This window comes from Parasteatoda tepidariorum, chromosome 4, assembly GCF_982258835.1.
Source record: "Parasteatoda tepidariorum strain Cologne lab strain chromosome 4, Ptep-v5.0, whole genome shotgun sequence".
Lineage (NCBI taxonomy): Eukaryota > Metazoa > Arthropoda > Arachnida > Araneae > Theridiidae > Parasteatoda > Parasteatoda tepidariorum.
The window spans coordinates 7,365,667-7,385,632 of NC_141758.1; the positions used below are offsets into that span (position 1 = coordinate 7,365,667).

The following is a 19,966-nucleotide window of genomic DNA, read 5'->3' on the forward strand; positions in this document are numbered from 1 at the left end:
AACCCAGGTTCGAATCCTGGTCACGGCAGTTAGATTCCCCTAAACGGAACAATACTTTTTTCTTCCTTTAAGGATAGAGCATTTTTCCTTAAAACAAGGAATTATCTCCCTAAACCTAAAATTACAATTACACTCTCCACTTCTGAGCCGTGATCGTATAGTGGATAGTATATTGCGTTGCGGCCGCAATTACCCAGGTTCCAATCCTGGTCACGGCAGTTAGATTCCCCTAAACGGTAGAATACTTTTTTCTTCCTTTAAGGATAGAGCATTTTTCCTTAAAACTAGGAATATTCTCCCTAAACCTAAAATTACAATTACACTCTCCACTTCTGAGCCGTGATCCTATAGTGGTTAGTACATTGCGTTGTGGCCGCAATAACCCAGGTTCGAATCCTGGTCACGGCAGTTAGATTCCCCTAAACGGAACAATACTTTTTTCTTCCTTTAAGGATAGAGCATTTTTCCTTAAAACAAGGAATTATCTCCCTAAACCTAAAATTACAATTACACTCTCCACTTCTGAGCCGTGATCGTATAGTGGATAGTATATTGCGTTGCGGCCGCAATTACCCAGGTTCCAATCCTGGTCACGGCAGTTAGATTCCCCTAAACGGTAGAATACTTTTTTCTTCCTTTAAGGATAGAGCATTTTTCCTTAAAACTAGGAATATTCTCCCTAAACATAAAATTACAATTACACTCTCCACTTCTGAGCCGTGATCGTATAATGGATAGTATATTGCGTTGCGGCCGCAATTACCCAGGTTCCAATCCTGGTCACGGCAGTTAGATTCCCCTAAACGGTAGAATACTTTTTTCTTCCTTTAAGGATAGAGCATTTTTCCTTAAAACTAGGAATATTCTCCCTAAACATAAAATTACAATTACACTCTCCACTTCTGAGCCGTGATCGTATAGTGGTTAGTACATTGCGTTGTGGCCGCAATAACCCAGGTTCGAATCCTGGTCACGGCAGTTATATTCCCCTAAACAGTAGAATACTTTTTTCTTCCTTTAAGGATAGAGCATTTTTCCTTAAAACTAGGAATTATCTCCCTAAACCTAAAATTACAATTACACTCTCCACTTCTGAGCCGTGATCCTATAGTGGTTAGTACATTGCGTTGTGGCCGCAATAACCCAGGTTCGAATCCTGGTCACGGCAGTTAGATTCCCCTAAACGGAACAATACTTTTTTCTTCCTTTAAGGATAGAGCATTTTTCCTTAAAACAAGGAATTATCTCCCTAAACCTAAAATTACAATTACACTCTCCACTTCTGAGCCGTGATCGTATAGTGGATAGTATATTGCGTTGCGGCCGCAATTACCCAGGTTCCAATCCTGGTCACGGCAGTTAGATTCCCCTAAACGGTAGAATACTTTTTTCTTCCTTTAAGGATAGAGCATTTTTCCTTAAAACTAGGAATATTCTCCCTAAACATAAAATTACAATTACACTCACCACTTCTGAGCCGTGATCGTATAGTGGTTAGTACATAGCGCTGTGGCCGCTTTAACCCAGGCTCGAATCCTGGTCACGGCAGTTAGATTCCCCTAAACGGTAGAATACTTTTTTCTTCCTTTAAGGATAGAGCATTTTTCCTTAAAACTAGGAATATTCTCCCTAAACATAAAATTACAATTACACTCACCACTTCTGAGCCGTGATCGTATAGTGGTTAGTACATTGCGTTGTGGCCGCAATAACCCAGGTTCGAATCCTGGTCACGGCAGTTAGATTCCCCTAAACGGTAGAATACTTTTATCTTCCTTTAAGGATAGACCATTTTTCCTTAAAACTAGGAATATTCTCCCTAAACATAAAATTACAATTACACTCACCACTTCTGAGCCGTGATCGTATAGTGGTTAGTACATTGCGCTGTGGCCGCAATAACCCAGGCTCGAATCCTGGTCACGGCAGTTAGATTCCCCTAAACGGTAGAATACTTTTTTCTTCCTTTAAGGATAGAGCATTTTTCCTTAAAACTAGGTATATTCTCCCTAAACATAAAATTACAATTACACTCACCACGTCAGAGCTGCGATCGTATAGTGGTTATTACATTGCGTAGTGGCCGCAAAAACCCAGGTTCGAATCCTGGTCACGGCAGTTAGATTCCCCTAAACGGTAGAATACTTTTTTCTTCCTTTAAGGATAGAGCATTTTTCCTTGAAACTAGGAATATTCTCCCCAAACATAAAATTACAATTACACTCACCACTTCTGAGCCGTGATCGTATAGTGGTTAGAAAATTACGTTGTGGCCGCAATAACTAAGGTTCGAATCCTGGTCAAGGCAGTTAGATTCCCCTAAACGGTAGAATACTTTTTTCTTCCTTTAAGGATAGAGCATTTTTCCTTAAAACTAGGATCATTCTCCCTAAACCTAAAATTACAATTACACTCTCCATTTCTGAGCCGTGATCGTATAGTGGTTAGTACATTGCGTTGTAGCCGCAATAACCCAGGTTCGAATCCTGGTCACGGCAGATAGATTCCCCTAAACGGTAGAATACGTTTTTCTTCCTCTAAGGATAGAGCATTTTTCCTTAAAACTATGAATATTCTCCCTATACCTAAAATTACAATTACACTCTCCACTTCTGAGCCGTGATCGTATAGTGGTTAGTACATTGCGTTGTGGCCGCAATAACCCAGGTTCGAATCCTGGTCACGGCAGTTAGATTCCCCGTAAACGGTAGAATACTTTTTTCTTCCTTGAAGGATAGAGCATTTTTCCTTAAAACTAGGAATATTCTCCCTAAACCTAAAATTACAATTACACTCTCCACTTCTGAGCCGTGATCGTATAGTGGTTAGTACATTGCGTTGTGGCCGCAATAACCCAGGTTCGAATCCTGGTCACGGCAGTTAGATTCTGTGGTGATGTTCAGTTCATTACCACACACATTAAGATAAGAATAAAAATGAATAACAATTAAAAATAATATACTCTTAAGTAAGAGAACAAGATCATTAGAATGATCACTAATTGCAAGGTGTTAAAACTATTTATTTAAAGTTGATCATTTAAGATATTTAGAGTTACAAATTTTGTTCCAGGAAGGCATTCACACTAATTAATAATAGGTACATAAAATGAATTTACATGAAATTATACATTATGAAGCTGCACTGCTACAATATAAAATAAATAAAAAAATAATTAAGGGGTGATAGAAAATCTTATAATATAACTTAACTGTTGAGGATCCTCATATTTTTTTTGTGTCTTAACCTCAGCTCTCCCAAAACCATGTGTGTCCTTTCCTTTTCTCTCACCTCCTCTAACCAAGCCCCCAAAGCATACTCAACTCTTATTGGCTGTTACCACCATCACAAAATAAGTAGGGCTATACTTGCTATTTCTTTTTATTTTTTATTTTTGGCTAAATTATTTAAGGGCAGAAAAGGGCAGGTGAAAACTTATGAAAGAGAAACTAAAACTTTAAAGTAATTATAGCAGTGCAGAGCAGTGCAGCAAAGATAAAAGTAACAAAACATCATAAAAGCAATACCACATATATATAAAAGTAACAAAACATCATAAAAGCAATACCACATATATCTTTCCCCCTGGGGAAAAAAAATTTAATAAATTAAATTTTTTTCTTGACAAAGGTCACTGACTAGTAGGATCTTTTGGAAGGAGTCACTGATTAGTTATTCTTGCATAAGGATGGTTACCGTTACAACACAAACTATGGAGTCTGATATTGAAGAGAAGTGAGGTGGGAGAACTGAGTGATCAGGATGAGCAGTGTGTCTGTTTGAAAGTTCAATTCAGTAAATTAACATGAAGGTGTTGTGTTTTATGGATGCGGTTGCAGCAGGGATCAATGAAAGCAGGTATCATGAAATCATTGATCAGCAGGTATCATCAGCAGGTATCATCATTGATCAGCAGGTATCATGAAATATTATTTTTTTTTTTAAGACAATGGCTACCACGCAGCTGAGCATTTACCAATGAAAAGCGAAACAATCAAGAGATATTTGTGGCCTTATGATGCCTCAGGAGTACCTATCTTTCACACGCCATTGAAGAGTTCAGAAGTTAGAGTGGCCGGCATGATTTTCTGGCGAGGATTCAGCAACCACTTTCACTTTGAGACAGATCCACTCACAGGCAACAACTCAGCAGTCACTTCCATAGGACTGATCCACTCAGACTCCCAACCAGACTAATTCTGAAAGAGTTCCACTTAAACGTCCTTAAAGTTCACATTAAATTGCTTTTAGTTCAGTAACATGAAGAGATTTAGTCACGAAGCTTTCTTGATTATCATAAGCACTTTACACATACACAAGAATTATAATATATATATACAATGACAAAAACATAGTATAAAATAGCACATTAAATACACATTATTACAAAGTAGTTACACCCTTTTATTTTTTACAAATCCCTGAGGATCTCTAGGTCTGAGATTATATCTCGGTTCTACCACATCTGACGAATCAGATTCTGATAAAGAATCATTTAAAAATGAAACGGGTGAAATAGATGTATCACGAAAAAAATCATATGAAGAATTACTTTCTTCACTTTGAACATCTGTTTGTACATCACGATTTAATTGAGCCCTACAGGGTTGTGATACAAAATAACCAAAACTTAGTAATTCTTTCTCATTAATGGGCTTCATTAAGGCAGGATATAATTTTTTATCCGCAGCAGGGTGTCTAACCTCACACCCTTTAAGGTTATCACTAATTACAGAATTTTCTTCCTCAAATATGGAAGACGATGGAAATATTTCTCTCTCTGGAATTTTTATTATACGATTGACATGAGATGTAGTAGTTGTTAATGGGTTAGCTACTAAAGTTAATTCAAACAGGACAGGGGAACATTTCTTTGACACCCTATAAGGACCATGGTTTAATTTTGAGAGTTTTTTCGAGGTGTGAACTTTAATTTTAGGTGTATGAAGATAAACCAAATCACCTAATTTTATATCTTTGATATGTCTAGTTGTGGCAGTAGAAGCAACCTGGTTATCAGCAGCTTTCTCTAAATTTTCTTTTACAATGGCAAATGCCTGTTGCAATCTAGGAATCAATTCTTGAACATAGGTAGGATTATCATTGTATGTCCTAAACTTTGACGAAAATATTAAGTCATATGGCATCACCAGATCACGACCATATATTATATATGCTGGGGTTTGCTTTATTGTACGATGGAATGCTGTGCGAAAAGCCATTAGAGCCAAGGGAACACGTTCACACCAATCTGTTTGGTTTATACTAACAAGATGGCTGAGGGAATCAATGAGTGTTTTGTTTAATCTTTCTACTACACCGTTTCCTTGCGGATTATAACTTACAGTATGCTGCTTTTGAATGCCAAGTGTATCATATACTTGTTGCATTGCTTCGGAAATGAAATTCGTTCCTCGGTCTGAGTAAAAAGTTTCCATGAGTCCATGACGTGAAATGAAATCAATCAAAACTTTAGCAACAGTAGAGCTTTGGATGTCAGGTACAGGATATGCCTCAGGATACCGTGAAAAATAGTCTGTTATAACAAGTAACCATTTATTTCCATTTTTTGAAGTCACTAGGGGTCCAACTGCATCAATGCTACATTTTTGAAAGGGTCTACTGGCAGTTGGAATCTTTTGTAAAGGTGCCTTGTTTGAGGCTTTAAATCCTTTACGTTCAATACACGAGGGACAAGAAGCAACATAATTTTTAACATTTTTGTACATATTATACCAAAAAAAATTTTCTTTGACTCTATGAAGGGTTCTCGATAAACCTGGGTGGGCAACACTGTTATTATCATGACATTGTACTAATACAAGTTGAATTAAAGTTTTGGGAACAACTAGTTTAGGATTTAAGGAATTAACCCTAGAGCACAGTAAGACACCATTCTTTAGAAAAAAATTTGGAGAAGACGGGGAAAATTTTACATGAACCCTTAATTTTCTCACAATTTTCTGGCAATGAGGATCATTTTTCTGTTCATCTATTAATTGCTTTTGTGATAGGTTAACTAACTGAAAGACTTTTAAATTGTTTTCTTGGGACTGCACACAATTTATGGTATCATTTGTTTTTAACCGCGATAGGTAGTCTGCCATAAGATTCAATTTTCCTGCCTTATGTATTACTTTGTATGAATAAGATTGCAAGGTCATTATCCAACGTGCAATCCTTGAATTATGATCTTTTAGATTTAGTACGTAAGATAAGCTCTTTTGATCGCAATAAATGGTGAATTCTTTTCCGATTAAATATTGTTTGAAGTGTTGAACACCAAAAATAATTGCCAATGCTTCCTTTTCAAAAACAGAATAATTTATTTCACTATCCTTTAATTTCCTAGAGGCAAAACTGATAGGATGCTGAAAACCAGTCTCATCTTCCTGAACTAATACAGCACCCAACGAATGTTTACTCGCATCAGTACAGAGAGCAAACTGTTTATGGAAATCTGGTAAAGCCAGGCACGGTTGAGATATTAAATGGTTTCGCAATTTTTCAAAAGCGTTTTGCTCAAGTTCAGTCCAAACAAAAGGAACCTTTTCTTTGGTAATATTAGTAAGGGGAAGAGCTAATTTCGAGTAATTTGGTATGAACCTACGATAAAAGCCTGTCAAACCAATAAATGCTCGCACCTCACGTTTACTCTTAGGAGGAAGAGCCCTTTGAATAGTCTGAATGTTTTTAGGATCTGGCATCACTTTACCCTCTATAACTCTATGTCCAAGATACGTTACCTCATCCTTAAGTAAAGAACACTTCTTAGGCTTAAGCTTTAGGTTTGCCTCTCTAAGACGCTTAAACACAATACCAAGTTTTTCAATGTGTTCTTCAAAGGTACGACTTGCAATTATTACATCATCAATATAGCAACCAATAGATAAATCAGTCAAGCCAGCTAGTACAAGTGACATTAACCGCTGAAAACTAGAGCTTGCATTCTTTAGGCCGAATGGCATACGTACATATTCAAAATTTCCAAATTCGGTTGCAATACCCGTTAAATGTGCATGAGCAGGATACATTTTCATTTGATGAAAACCCGAAGTTAAATCTAAAGAGGAAAAGAATTTTGATCCAGATAGCAGGTCTATCATTTCCATTAAATTTGGAATTGGAAAATTATCAGGTAAAGTTTTTGCATTTAGTTTTCTCAAATCAGCAACCAATCGATATGAACCATCTGCCTTTTTCACAAGGAGTACAGGAGCGGCATAACTGGATGTTGAAGGCTGAATAATTCCAGCATCCAACAATTTGTTAAGCTGATTCCTCATTTCAGCCTTCAAGTGATAGGGGACACGATAAGGTTTTTGCCGAACGGGGATATCATCAGTTAATATAATGTGGTGTTCAACCAAAGAGCAAGACCCTAACTCACTTATCTCATTAGCAAAAACAGTTTTATATTCCAGTAAAAGATCAGATACTCTTTTTTGTTGATTTTCATCTAAATGTACTAAATTAAAATTTTTAAGAAAATCCTCATTATTGTCAGTAATGGTATTTATTGCTGAATTCCGTGAGCGCTCTACTTCATCAACCGTCACACCCTTGATCCTGCAAGTTTTCGAACTTTTATTTAAAGTAATAATATCCTCCGTAGGGTTAAAAATTTGAATCAGACATGCTGAATCATCCAACACTTCCGTCACAGCATGGGCAACAAAATAATCATTTTGCATATTATTTTCATTTGGTTGCACATATACGATATCTCCCTTAGCAAGTTTACTTGAATTAGAAATTTTTATTTGTACATTACTCACTGAATGCGGAGGCAACTTTAGTTTTCTATTCAGGATACCGAAATTTTGTGTTTTACATATATTTGAATTATTTATACTGTTTAAACTATTACTAGCCTTAACTGATACCATTATATCCCTCTCTATAACCTCACTATTAACACTATCCAACCATTTTATTTTAATCGAATGATTATACATTACACATTTTGAACAATCAATAATGAAATTAAATTCTTTTAAAAACTTGAATCCTAATATCAAATCAAATGTTGACGATAGTGGTTGGTTAGAAACAATAAGTTCTGTTAGGAATGTCTCCTCACTAATAGATATTTCAGTTTCAATAACTGAACTAGTACTTATACCTACACCTGTTACAGCAGTCAAGCTAGAATTGTAATCTTTTACCTTAAATTCCTTCAATTGCTGAAATATATTAGGGGAAATAACATTTACAGTTGCACCTGAATCAACAAGGGCTCTGCAGGTTATATTATTAACATTAATTTGTATTATAGGTAGAAAGTTTTGATTTAGATTACAGATGAGGTTATCGTCTGGATCAGGTTGGGGATTTACTGAAAAAATTGATCCATTACCTTTTCTCCCCTCTAGTAGTTTGGGTGAAATTCTTTGGGTCGAGTGCCACCCTGATTATTTGCTTCAGTTCTATGTGTGGTGGTGTACAGTCCGCAAAAAAAAAAACGAATCACCCTGAATAACTTTCGTTCTAATGATCGGATTTTCACGAACTAAGTGTCAATCTTAATGGTTCTTGAGGGTGACCTCAAATATGCTAATTAATTAGTGCTAACTATTAATTAAGTTACGAAATCAGACACAAAAACGTACTTTCTCTGAATAAACATATATTTTTTTTTACATATTTGGAATCTAGACACTTGATTTAGGGGGGGTAGACGAAATTTCAAAAAAATTGGGTGGTAAATTGGGTAGCAATAAAGGTTTATATATTTGGCGATAGTCCAGAAAACCGCCAAAAAAAGTCGCCAGCGCAAATGAATATTTTAAGATAACCCATTGACTAATTCAAAAGAAGAATGCTTAATTTTACTAGGTTGCTAGGCAACCATACTATGACTGTAGAAAAATTGAAATAATGTTTTGTGATTGCTCAGAGAGGTTTAATTCATTGTTAATAGAAAATCTCTCGAATTTTCTAGGCAATAGACAATTCTTAAGCTGATTTCTGTCTAAAAAGCAACAAAAAAAATTATTTTAATGTCCTTTGAAAAGAAAACTTGAATCGATTTATAAATTATTTATGATTTTCTAAGTTTTTAGAATTTAAATACATGAACTTTTTATCTGATATTGTTTAGATTATGCTGTTTTTGCTAAATTTATTCGAGTATTTCAAACTAAAATCAAATTGACATAACTTACTACAGCTATATACAAAATTTTAGGGATAATCATTTTTACAGCTTTAACCCCTTGGGGAGAGTGATTCATGAAAGCATTCGTACAAAATCAGAATCAGGATGTAAATAAATAAAAAACGGTAGCTTAAATGCAGGCGTTGCTAATTTCACGGACTTACGCTGCCTTGAATTTAATTATTGTTAGTTTAATCACATATATAATTAATGCTAGTTCAAAGTATAACTAAATAATTTTATTTTGAACTAAGTAATGGTGAATTAAATAAATCAAACAATTATAACCCTGCCCACAAATAAACTGCTAAAGAATTACTTTGTTTATAAGTTTTATCTTTTTACCCTGGTAGATACTGTTTTATGCTGTCACGTATTTGTGACAGTCAGCGCGAAAGGGTTAATCGAGTCTTCTAGGCAAGAAAGTTTGAAGACGAAAAAAAGTACTTGAAAAATAAAATGTAGATTATATAGTAATTCTAATGCACATTCACAAGGTTTTCTGTAATTTACGATATTTCTTTTTTCTATAACTCAAGGAATTGCTGAATGTTTAGTGGCAATTTAAAGACATTGAAATATGTTATGTTTATGAATAAGATATTGAAACAATATGTTGCATATTGTATGATTCGTTGTTTATAAAATCGCTTCATTCTGCTAGTTATTTAGGTTACATGGTTTTCTTTGGATAAAGATGATTAGCAAATTGCATCCTCGTGTTTCGATGCATTCTGAAACTTACGTTCGCAAATTCACCCTACAATGTCGCACAGCATATTCTTCAATTACGATAAGCTACATTTACCACCAAATACTGCTACTATAATTATTTATGTTTTCTTATATATATCTGATACTCTCGTTTTAAACAGAGCTAGTAAGATCCTTAAGATACTGAAAAACTTAAAAGATAAAATATTTAATTTTATTAACTCAAAATTTTAATTTTTAAGTTGAATATAACTTTTACAATATTGATGCTCTTACGTTTTGAAAGACCACATGAATCCTGTTAAATATTAAAATGCATATGTTTACTTTAACGAGTGCAAAATCCTTATCAAAATAATGATCAAGACCCAAATGTAAAACAGTATAATTGACGATAAAAACTCAACTGACTTCGAAACGTATGAAGAGGGAAGTAAAAGTCGACATGTTTTGAGCGTTCAAATATAATCGCCCATTCTCAAGACTTGTCAGGCTTGAATAAGTTGTGACTTTCATTATTGGACGCTCAAAACATGTCTACTTTTATTATCATCTATTATTTTTTTTAAATCAATGAAATTTTTATACTTTCGATTCAGTTTCTTGGGATTATCCATTTAGTTACACAACATATTAAATTATTTCACTCGATATTAAAATAAGTTTTGAAAAGGTATTTTTTATATATATCGATGCCAAAGTTTATTCTACATATATTTTAGGGTATACTTTCGGAGTATTTTGATCGAGTTTATTTTTACGCCCTTATTTGCTTAAATTATTAAATAATTTACTTAAAATAAATTTATTGCTTAAAATAAATTCATGATTTAATGCAATTATAATATAATACTAAACGGGGCTTCCATCGCATATTCTTAACCTTAATACCGCTATCATTAAATAAATGGAATAAGCTTAGATAAATAATAAAAGCTAATTTTTTCCTCGTTTTAATTTTCAAGGAATAATATGTTTCGATCAAACAGATTTCATTCTGGAAATAGCGAAATTATTGAGTAGGTCCCTTGGAGCAATATCATTCTTATCCTCTTTTGACGAAATATGGCAAAAATTAGTTTTCACAGTTTCTGTAAAAAGTATGTTCGCCTTCTTGCCACGTTTTTCTTATTTATTTTTATTAAAATGAGTTCGGAAATTGCGTATTTCTTATAGCATTTTTTTAAAATCAGATGACTCTAAAATTGGCACGGCTTCGGAATCTTTTTACAAATTTCAATTTTCAGTATTTCCTGCTTAACAAAATAAGGCATTTTCCTGATAACAAATTATACTACAATAATATCTTAGGAATCGTGCTAAAGTAAAAAATTAAACAAAATAGTTTAGTATATTATCAGGAAAAAAATCTACTTGGTATCATAAAGAAAGAGTAAAATATATAATGAAATAATAAGTGAATCACTCGTGATCAGATAATTAAAAATTTAATTTCACAACTAAGATGTTAGAACGACATTTAAGATACTGAGATATTTTAAGACACTTAAAAATTTTGGCTACGAATTCGACAGCTTTTTATGTTCGGTATCTTTATACTCTTTGTAGTGACTTAAAATACATCAACGCTATTTTAGATAATCTATGTTGAAGTCACGAGAAACAAAAGAAAGCCAATCAATAATTTATACTCTTTTTTCAAAAAAAAAATAGTATGCTTAGTAAATAATCAGCTGCTTTGCATTAAATAATTTTAAACAGCGGAATGTTTTTAATTTCTTTACAAGATTTTATTCTTAGCTAGCAGACAATAATTCTTTTCAAGAAAACTTGATTATAATTTCGAAAGGAACTTTACTTTAAAGAAAACCTAAATTAAAGAACTGAAAAAATTGATTAGTATATTAATGAAGAAATAATAAACGTAAAAGGGTAAAGAATAAGATTCTTAAAAATGTCAAAATTTACTTAAATAATAGGTAAAATAGTTCTGCGAAACACTTGTGAAACACTTCCGAAAATTTCTTTTAAGATTAAGACGATATAGGGTAAACCAACCAGTGATGGAACACACCCCAGTGAAGGAACATTTCATAGATATTTTTTAGAAATAAGATTTTAAACGTTTTAATTTAGATTGATTGGTAACAGTAGCTTACTACCTAACAATAGGAAGTCATCTAACAATGCATTGAGTTACCTGGTCTTAGAGTCTTCTCCGAAAAAAGTTTTGAATTTGTTAGTAACGCCTGGTTTGTTTGTTAGTAACGCCTTTACTTTAACTTTGTTTGTTAGTAACGCCTGGTCAACGCCTTGTTTCTTTGACACAATTATAAGGTCAGTGGTGGTAGTTATCCGTTTAAAGTACAATTAATTGCGTATAATAATGCTTTTTTTCTCATTGTGAAAAATAGAATTCAAAATATGGTTATTGAAGTTACACTGTATTTATTTCAAGCACCATAACATAAGCAAGTACTGAGATTAGGGGGTGATTATTAACTGGATTACCAAACGATGAAAAACCAATGAATAAACAAGTGTTCCTTTATTGGGATTTTTTCAAGTTAATGAAAATAAAATAAAAGTTTTAATTTTCTTGTACTTTTAGTCATATTATACATCAAAATTATGTTAAAAGTACAAAAAACAACTTCTAACCAGTGAAGGAACAGGCATGTTTCTTCACTGGGAATAGATTTCCCAGTGAATAAACAGTATGTGCGAAATATGATTTTACAAGGATAATTAGTAGTTCTGTGATATAGAGGACACCTTAAATTCAGTTAAATGCTGTATGAATTGTTCCTATAACAATTTCATTTCAAAATGCAAATTTAATTGCTAAATTTATTTAAAGAATTATAATAATAATTTGTTAATTATTTATCGTTATAAATGTTGTGATTAGTTATTACATCATACCTTAGACACCTTAATAAGCTATGTTCACTGACTAAATATAATAATAAAAGCTTGAATAGATAATTTCTTTGCAGGCCTTTGTGCTAATAATTAGCTAAGTTATTATCTTATTGCGGTTTTTAACGTCCAGACAGGAACTGGTAGGAAAAATCCATTTAAAGGCAATCATCCAGGTGAAAAATGGGTGAAGTTTTTTTTTAAGGCGACATCCACCGATAACTCAGTGCAATGCGAAGATAATTTCAAAAGGCAAAACTTCCCTTAGAGAATAATGTTCGAAATACTGGTTTTAAGAACTTTAGATGAAGTAGCCCTGGCATCCTTTTAGAAAGTGATTGCATTTACAATGCGAACGAAACAAGAGTTGAATACTACCCTTAAACGGGAAAAATCCTTGGCTCTAAAAATTATAAGGATTTATATTCTTAAGTACCTAGGAAAGAAAAAGTACCTCGATTGGTAGTTTTTCCTTACTGAAGAATTCTTTGAGATATTACAGAATCAGTCCCTGCTATATATTTCATTCGAAAAAGTGATTCATGAAATGAAACAATGACCGCAGCAAGCAACATTTTACAAATATATTGCAAATGTTTCTGCCCATGCCTAATTAAAAATGCTATCAAATTCCCTATTTTGCTCGTTTTGGATAGGTATAAATCTCATATTAATTTGAAACTGAGCAAGTTATGTTCATCAAAACAAATTTTCTAGTTTAGTTTTCTACCCAATTCAGGGAAATCTCCCATTAGATCTTAAAAGAATTGTAAAGCAATATGTCGAGAAAATTTCACATCCATTTTTAAATAAGATTTTGAGGCATCAACTGATGAAATTAAAATGCTTTCATGAAATGCGATATTTTTCCATTCGATGTAAAAAACGTTGACTTTAACAAATGCATGCAAAACAGACACCAAGAGTTAATGAGCAAGACAACTTATCAACAAAATACATGCTTCGAGAGTTACGATGCACTATTTCTTCAGAAGCTTGAGAGGGAAATCTCACAAGTTATGTTGCAAATTTTTAAAGGAACATTGACGACAGAAAAGTTTAATCTCCCAAATATCCAATAGCCTGTGCTTTTCTCAATATTGAAGAATTTATTTCAAAAAGAACATTTGGTTAATCAAATTTTGGCACTGAAGCTGATACAACTAACATTGATAATGAAAGTATCTTGAAAACTGATTTTGATATAAGTCCTCTTGAGGTATTGTTAGTTGCAAAAACAATTGGTTCCATAAGTAAATGGTAAGTACTGCTGAGGACCCACTAGATATAAGTCAATGAGAGATGGATTTGACTCAAACTTCGAAACTCCTTTTTCTCATTTATTATCCAGTTAGGGATTCTAGAAATGGTATTGGAAATTCAAAAGAAATTTCGAAGATACATTTACATTGGCCAAAAATATGGAAAAAAGAGGAGGGTTAAATCAAAAGAAAAAAATTACTTTTTTGCATTAACTTCAGACAAAGAACGAAAATTTAAAGAGATTGAAAGAGCTGAAAAAAAAGTTATAGCAGAAAATATGACGAAGAGAAAAAAAATACTTAAAAAGATTAAAAAATAGCTTAAAAAATGTAACCACCAAACCCACCAAAATAAACCACCAAAAATAATAAACCACCAAAAGAGTAAACAAAAAAGTGATCTAATTATAATAATAATAAAAGCATCATCGGATTACGCAATGATAAACATTTATAATTTAGAACGGACTATTAAACTGTGAGAAAAAAAAATTAAAACATTTTTTTTTTAAATTATTTTTTCAAACATATTTTACTTTCCATTCCATGACGGAAAAAAAAGTAACATTTTCTGCGTTAACTGTGGTTATATGTTGTAATTCCGAGAAAAATCTTGTTTTTAGACATTCGTGTGGCCAATGGATTCCTAACGAGCATCAAACATTTTCTAAATTAAGTGTTCATTCACTAGAAAATTTAGTGTTTATTCACTGGTAAGAACTGTTCCTTCACTTGGTTATCTTACTACTTATTGGTTATCTTACTACTTATTATTTAAACCACCAAAAGCTTAAAACAATATTATGTAAATTATCTAATTTTTTTTACATAATTTGTATTTAATAACAAATATGTCGACACCATCATTTAGCTAAAATTACAAATTTTGAAATTTTTATGATTTTTTCTTAAAGGCAAGCTAAGCTTAAGTGTTCTTTCATTCGTTAATTTACTCTATAAGATGTTGAGAAATTTGAGATGTTGTGAGAGATACTTAAAAAAGTTGACTACGTATTTTTATTAATATTTATAAAATATATATTCAAGAAATTGATAAACATATTATTCCAAATCTATGCATACGTATGTATATTATTGAAATTGTATCAGTCATTGAAAAACAAAATCAAAAGATAAAAAATAATCACATTAAATAAGCACAATCTGGTGAATAATCATATTCTATCAGAAGATCATATCATATCCTATTTTATAAAACTAGACATTCCTTGAATAAAGTGTTTTTTATTCAAAATGTTTTATTCAAATTTCTTTACTAAATTGCAAATAAATTATTAAGCGACTAAAAAGGAAACATTGTATTTTATAGTTAGAAATCAATAAAAATTGAAAGATTGGCAAACGATTATTAGCGAAAAAATATGAATGAAATTTTACACTACGCGCGCGAAGTCAAGTTCCTCGCAAGTTTATCACATTTTAATATTAATCGCCCCATTTAATCATTTCTTTATTGTCGCCAAATTATTTTTTTAAAAATAATTAATTTTAATTTTTCTCAGCTTCTAATATATAAAAACAGTTGAAACTTTAGATTTTTCAATTGAAAAATATGTAGATTAATATGGTTAAAAAAAATTCATACCTTATAATTCAACATTTTTTCCTCCTCTCTTTAATTAAATAATAAAAAATAATTAATAATCAATAAAAATTATTTTTTTCATGAAATTATCTTTGGGTAAATGAGTTTTATAAGTGGGTGCAATTTTATTTAAATTGCTTTATTAGTTTTGAAAATATGACTAAAAACGTAAAAAGTTAAATTAACATTATGGGGTACGAACTTTGGATAGCTCTCCTGACCAAACTATGGGGACCATTTTTCCCAGATTGCGGCTACCCCCTATATTTTGAAGGTTAAGAATCCAAATATGTGAAAAAAAATGTATGTTTATTCAGAGAAAGTGCGTTTTTGTGTCTGATTTCGTAACTTAATTAATAGTTAGCACTAATTAATTAGCATATTTGAGGTCACCCCCAGGAACCATTAAGATTGACACTTAGTTCGTGAAAATCCGATCATTAGAACGAAAGTTATTCAGGGTGATTCGTTTTTTTTTTGCGGACTGTACAAAGGAGATTGTTGAGTTTGGTGATAACTTTGTTGGTCATTTCCAAAATCCTCATTATATTGTACCTGAGTGGTTTGAAATGGTACCTCAAATTGCTGTTGGTGATTGAATGAACTTCGTGAGTTCTGCCGGGGTACTACAAATGGATGCTGCTGATTAATAGCAAATTGAGTGGGTTGCTGATATCTATTATGATTAGGGCGATTTTTAAAATTAGCTCTTTTCTTCTTTCTGCACTCATTTTCTTTATGTCCAACAATTTGACAGTAATTACAAGTTATTTTCTGAACTTTATTAATATTGGCGGCAGCTAACTCATTGATTTGAATTTGCATCTCACTTATCTGCTTAGTTAGGAGTGTTAAAACATTAACGTAGTCATTTGGCATATCATTAGTTTTATGTACTGGAGGGGTGTTAAGAGCATTTACGTTTGAACTTAAAGTTTGTAATGAGTTTTCTACCCTATTTGAAATTTCAATAGCTTCATCAAACGATAGGGGATTTAAAAGAATAACTTGGGCCTTTAAAGCTGGTTTTAAGCCGTTAATATATTGCGACATTTTTACTTTCTCCTTAAAATCTATAGGCAAATTTGCCAATTTTGCTAATCCCTCAATCCGCATGGCAAAATCCCTAGCTGTTTCACTTGTCTCCTGCTCAGCTGTAGAAAATGCAGCAAAGTTTTGAGCGAAAGATGTAGTAGGCGTAAAATAGCCTTTAATTCCCTTTTTCAGAGATTCGTAATCCGTAACTTTCCCTTCTAATGAATTGTTATAAAGCTTCCTAACAGCTCCTTCCATTTTTAATTTTGTTATAACCAATAGTTGTTCCTTTGACCATTCAGCTAATTTTGCTGTGGTTTCCAAGGATTCAAAAAAATCATTATAATTTTGATCATTTAAGGTGGGGATCAAAGACAACAAAAATGGGGATTTCAAACCTTCAGTCATATTTAATAGCTTATGTTTGCTAATAAATAATATATAAATAACAGTATCTATAGATACAACCACATAACAAAATATTAATTAATGTGTCTGCCTATCCTGGTCACGGCACCAAAAAATATATGTGGTGATGTTCAGTTCATCACCACACACATTAAGATAAGAATAAAAATGAATAACAATTAAAAATAATATACTCTTAAGTAAGAGAACAAGATCATTAGAATGATCACTAATTGCAAGGTGTTAAAACTATTTATTTAAAGTTGATCATTTAAGATATTTAGAGTTACAAATTTTGTTCCAGGAAGGCATTCACACTAATTAATAATAGGTACATAAAATGAATTTACATGAAATTATACATTATGAAGCTGCACTGCTACAATATAAAATAAATAAAAAAATAATTAAGGGGTGATAGAAAATCTTATAATATAACTTAACTGTTGAGGATCCTCATATTTTTTTTGTGTCTTAACCTCAGCTCTCCCAAAACCATGTGTGTCCTTTCCTTTTCTCTCACCTCCTCTAACCAAGCCCCCAAAGCATACTCAACTCTTATTGGCTGTTACCACCATCACAAAATAAGTAGGGCTATACTTGCTATTTCTTTTTATTTTTTATTTTTGGCTAAATTATTTAAGGGCAGAAAAGGGCAGGTGAAAACATATGAAAGAGAAACTAAAACTTTAAAGTAATTATAGCAGTGCAGAGCAGTGCAGCAAAGATAAAAGTAACAAAACATCATAAAAGCAATACCACATATATATAAAAGTAACAAAACATCATAAAAGCAATACCACAATTCCCCTAAACGGAACAATACTTTTTTCTTCCTTTAAGGATAGAGCATTTTTCCTTTAAACTAGGAATATTCTCCCTAAACATAAAATTACAATTTCCCTCTCCACTTCTGAGACGTGATCGTATAGTGGTTAGTACATTGCGTTGTGGCCGCAATAACCCAGGTTCGAATCCTGGTCACGGCAGTTAGATTCCCCTAAACGGTAGAATACTTTTTTCTTCCTTTAAGGATAGAGCATTTTTCCTTAAAACTAGGAATATTCTCCCTAAACATAAAATTACAATTACACTCTCCACTTCTGACCCGTGATCGTATAGTGGTTAGTACATTGCGTTGTGGCCGCAATAACCCAGGTTCGAATCCTGGTCACGGCAGTTAGATTCCCCTAAACGGTAGAATACTTTTTTCTTCCTTTAAGGATAGAGCATTTTTCCTTAAAACTAGGAATATTCTCCCTAAACATAAAATTACAATTACACTCTCCACTCCTGAGCCGTGATGGTATAGTGGTTAGTACATTGCGTTGTGGCCGCAATAACCCAGGTTCGAATCCTGGTCACGGCAGTTAGATTCCCCTAAACGGTAGAATACTTTTTTCTTCCTTTAAGGATAGAGCATTTTTCCTTAAAACTAGGAATATTCTCCCTAAACCTAAAATTACAATTACACTCTCCACTTCTGAGCCGTGATCGTATAGTGGTTAGAACATTGCGTTGTGGCCACAATAACCCAGGTTCGAATCCTGGTCACGGCAGTTAGATTCCCCTAAACGGTAGAAAACTTTTTTCTTCCTTTAAGGATAGAGCATTTTTCCTTAAAACTAGGAATATTCTCCCTAAACATAAAATTACAATTACACTCTCCATTTCTGAGCCGTGATCGTATAGTGGTTAGTACATTGCGTTGTGGCCGCAATAACCCAGGTTCGAATCCTGGTCACGGCAGTTAGATTCCCCTAAACGGTAGAATACTTTTTTCTTCCTTTAAGGATAGAGCATTTTTCCTTACAACTAGGAATATTCTCCCTAAACATAAAATTACAATTACACTCTCCACTTCTGAGCCGTGATCGTATAGTGGTTAGTACATTGCGTTGTGGCCGCCATAACCCAGGTTCGAATCCTGGTCACGGCAGTTAGATTCCCCTAAACGGTAGAATACTTTTTTCTTCCTTTAAGGATAGAGCATTTTTCCTTAAAACTAGGAATATTCTCCCTAAACATAAAATTACAATTACACTCTCCACTTCTGAGCCGTGATCGTATAGTGGTTAGTACATTGCGTTGTGGCCGCAATAACCCAGGTTCGAATCCTGGTCACGGCAGTTAGATTCCCCTAAACGGTAGAATACTTTCTTCTTCCTTTAAGGATAGAGCATTTTTCCTTAAAACTAGGAATATTCTCCCTAAACATAAAATTACAATTACACTCACCACTTCTGAGCCGTGATCGTATAGTGGTTAGTACATTGCGTTGTGGCCGCAATAACCCAGGTTCGAATCCTGGTCACGGCAGTTAGATTCCCCTAAACGGTAGAATACTTTTTTCTTCCTTTAAGGATAGAGCATTTTTCCTTAAAACTACGAATATTCTCCCTAAACATAAAGTTACAATTACACTCTCCACTCCTGAGCCGTGATCGTATAGTGGTTAGTACATTGCGTTGTGGCCGCAAAAACCCAGGTTCGAATCCTGGTCACGGCAGTTAGATTCCCCTAAACGGTAGAATACTTTTTTCTTCCTTTAAGGATAGAGCATTTTTCCTTGAAACTAGGAATATTCTCCCCAAACATAAAATTACAATTACACTCACTACTTCTGAGCCGTGATCGTATAGTGGTTAGAAAATTACGTTGAGGCCGCAATAACTAAGGTTCGAATCCTGGTCAAGGCAGTTAGATTCCCCTAAACGGTAGAATACTTTTTTCTTCCTTTAAGGATAGAGCATTTTTCCTTAAAACTAGGATCATTCTCCCTAAACTTAAAATTACAATTACACTCTCCACTTCTGAGCCGTGATCGTATAGTGGTTAGTACATTGCGTTGTGGCCGCAATAACCCAGGTTCGAATCCTGGTCACGGCAGTTAGATTC

At 33.2% G+C, this 19,966-nt stretch overlaps 12 non-coding genes across 12 annotated transcripts; all 12 read left to right on the top strand.

The window, feature by feature from the left end:
- The first annotated feature begins 906 nt into the window (after positions 1-906).
- Positions 907-978, top strand: TRNAH-GUG (transfer RNA histidin (anticodon GUG)). Its single transcript has one exon. It is a non-coding gene; the product is annotated as a tRNA-His (tRNA).
- Positions 979-1,666: 688 nt separating this feature from the next.
- On the top strand, positions 1,667-1,738 carry TRNAH-GUG (transfer RNA histidin (anticodon GUG)). The gene has a single exon. It is a non-coding gene; the product is annotated as a tRNA-His (tRNA).
- Positions 1,739-1,856: 118 nt separating this feature from the next.
- TRNAH-GUG (transfer RNA histidin (anticodon GUG)) lies at positions 1,857-1,928 on the top strand. The gene has a single exon. It is a non-coding gene; the product is annotated as a tRNA-His (tRNA).
- A 688-nt stretch (positions 1,929-2,616) lies between these two features.
- On the top strand, positions 2,617-2,688 carry TRNAH-GUG (transfer RNA histidin (anticodon GUG)). The gene has a single exon. It is a non-coding gene; the product is annotated as a tRNA-His (tRNA).
- A 119-nt stretch (positions 2,689-2,807) lies between these two features.
- On the top strand, positions 2,808-2,879 carry TRNAH-GUG (transfer RNA histidin (anticodon GUG)). Its single transcript has one exon. It is a non-coding gene; the product is annotated as a tRNA-His (tRNA).
- Positions 2,880-18,365: 15,486 nt separating this feature from the next.
- TRNAH-GUG (transfer RNA histidin (anticodon GUG)) lies at positions 18,366-18,437 on the top strand. The gene has a single exon. It is a non-coding gene; the product is annotated as a tRNA-His (tRNA).
- Positions 18,438-18,745: 308 nt separating this feature from the next.
- TRNAH-GUG (transfer RNA histidin (anticodon GUG)) lies at positions 18,746-18,817 on the top strand. Its single transcript has one exon. It is a non-coding gene; the product is annotated as a tRNA-His (tRNA).
- A 118-nt stretch (positions 18,818-18,935) lies between these two features.
- On the top strand, positions 18,936-19,007 carry TRNAH-GUG (transfer RNA histidin (anticodon GUG)). Its single transcript has one exon. It is a non-coding gene; the product is annotated as a tRNA-His (tRNA).
- A 118-nt stretch (positions 19,008-19,125) lies between these two features.
- TRNAH-GUG (transfer RNA histidin (anticodon GUG)) lies at positions 19,126-19,197 on the top strand. Its single transcript has one exon. It is a non-coding gene; the product is annotated as a tRNA-His (tRNA).
- Positions 19,198-19,315: 118 nt separating this feature from the next.
- On the top strand, positions 19,316-19,387 carry TRNAH-GUG (transfer RNA histidin (anticodon GUG)). Its single transcript has one exon. It is a non-coding gene; the product is annotated as a tRNA-His (tRNA).
- A 118-nt stretch (positions 19,388-19,505) lies between these two features.
- Positions 19,506-19,577, top strand: TRNAH-GUG (transfer RNA histidin (anticodon GUG)). The gene has a single exon. It is a non-coding gene; the product is annotated as a tRNA-His (tRNA).
- Positions 19,578-19,885: 308 nt separating this feature from the next.
- On the top strand, positions 19,886-19,957 carry TRNAH-GUG (transfer RNA histidin (anticodon GUG)). The gene has a single exon. It is a non-coding gene; the product is annotated as a tRNA-His (tRNA).
- The last annotated feature ends 9 nt before the right edge of the window (positions 19,958-19,966 follow it).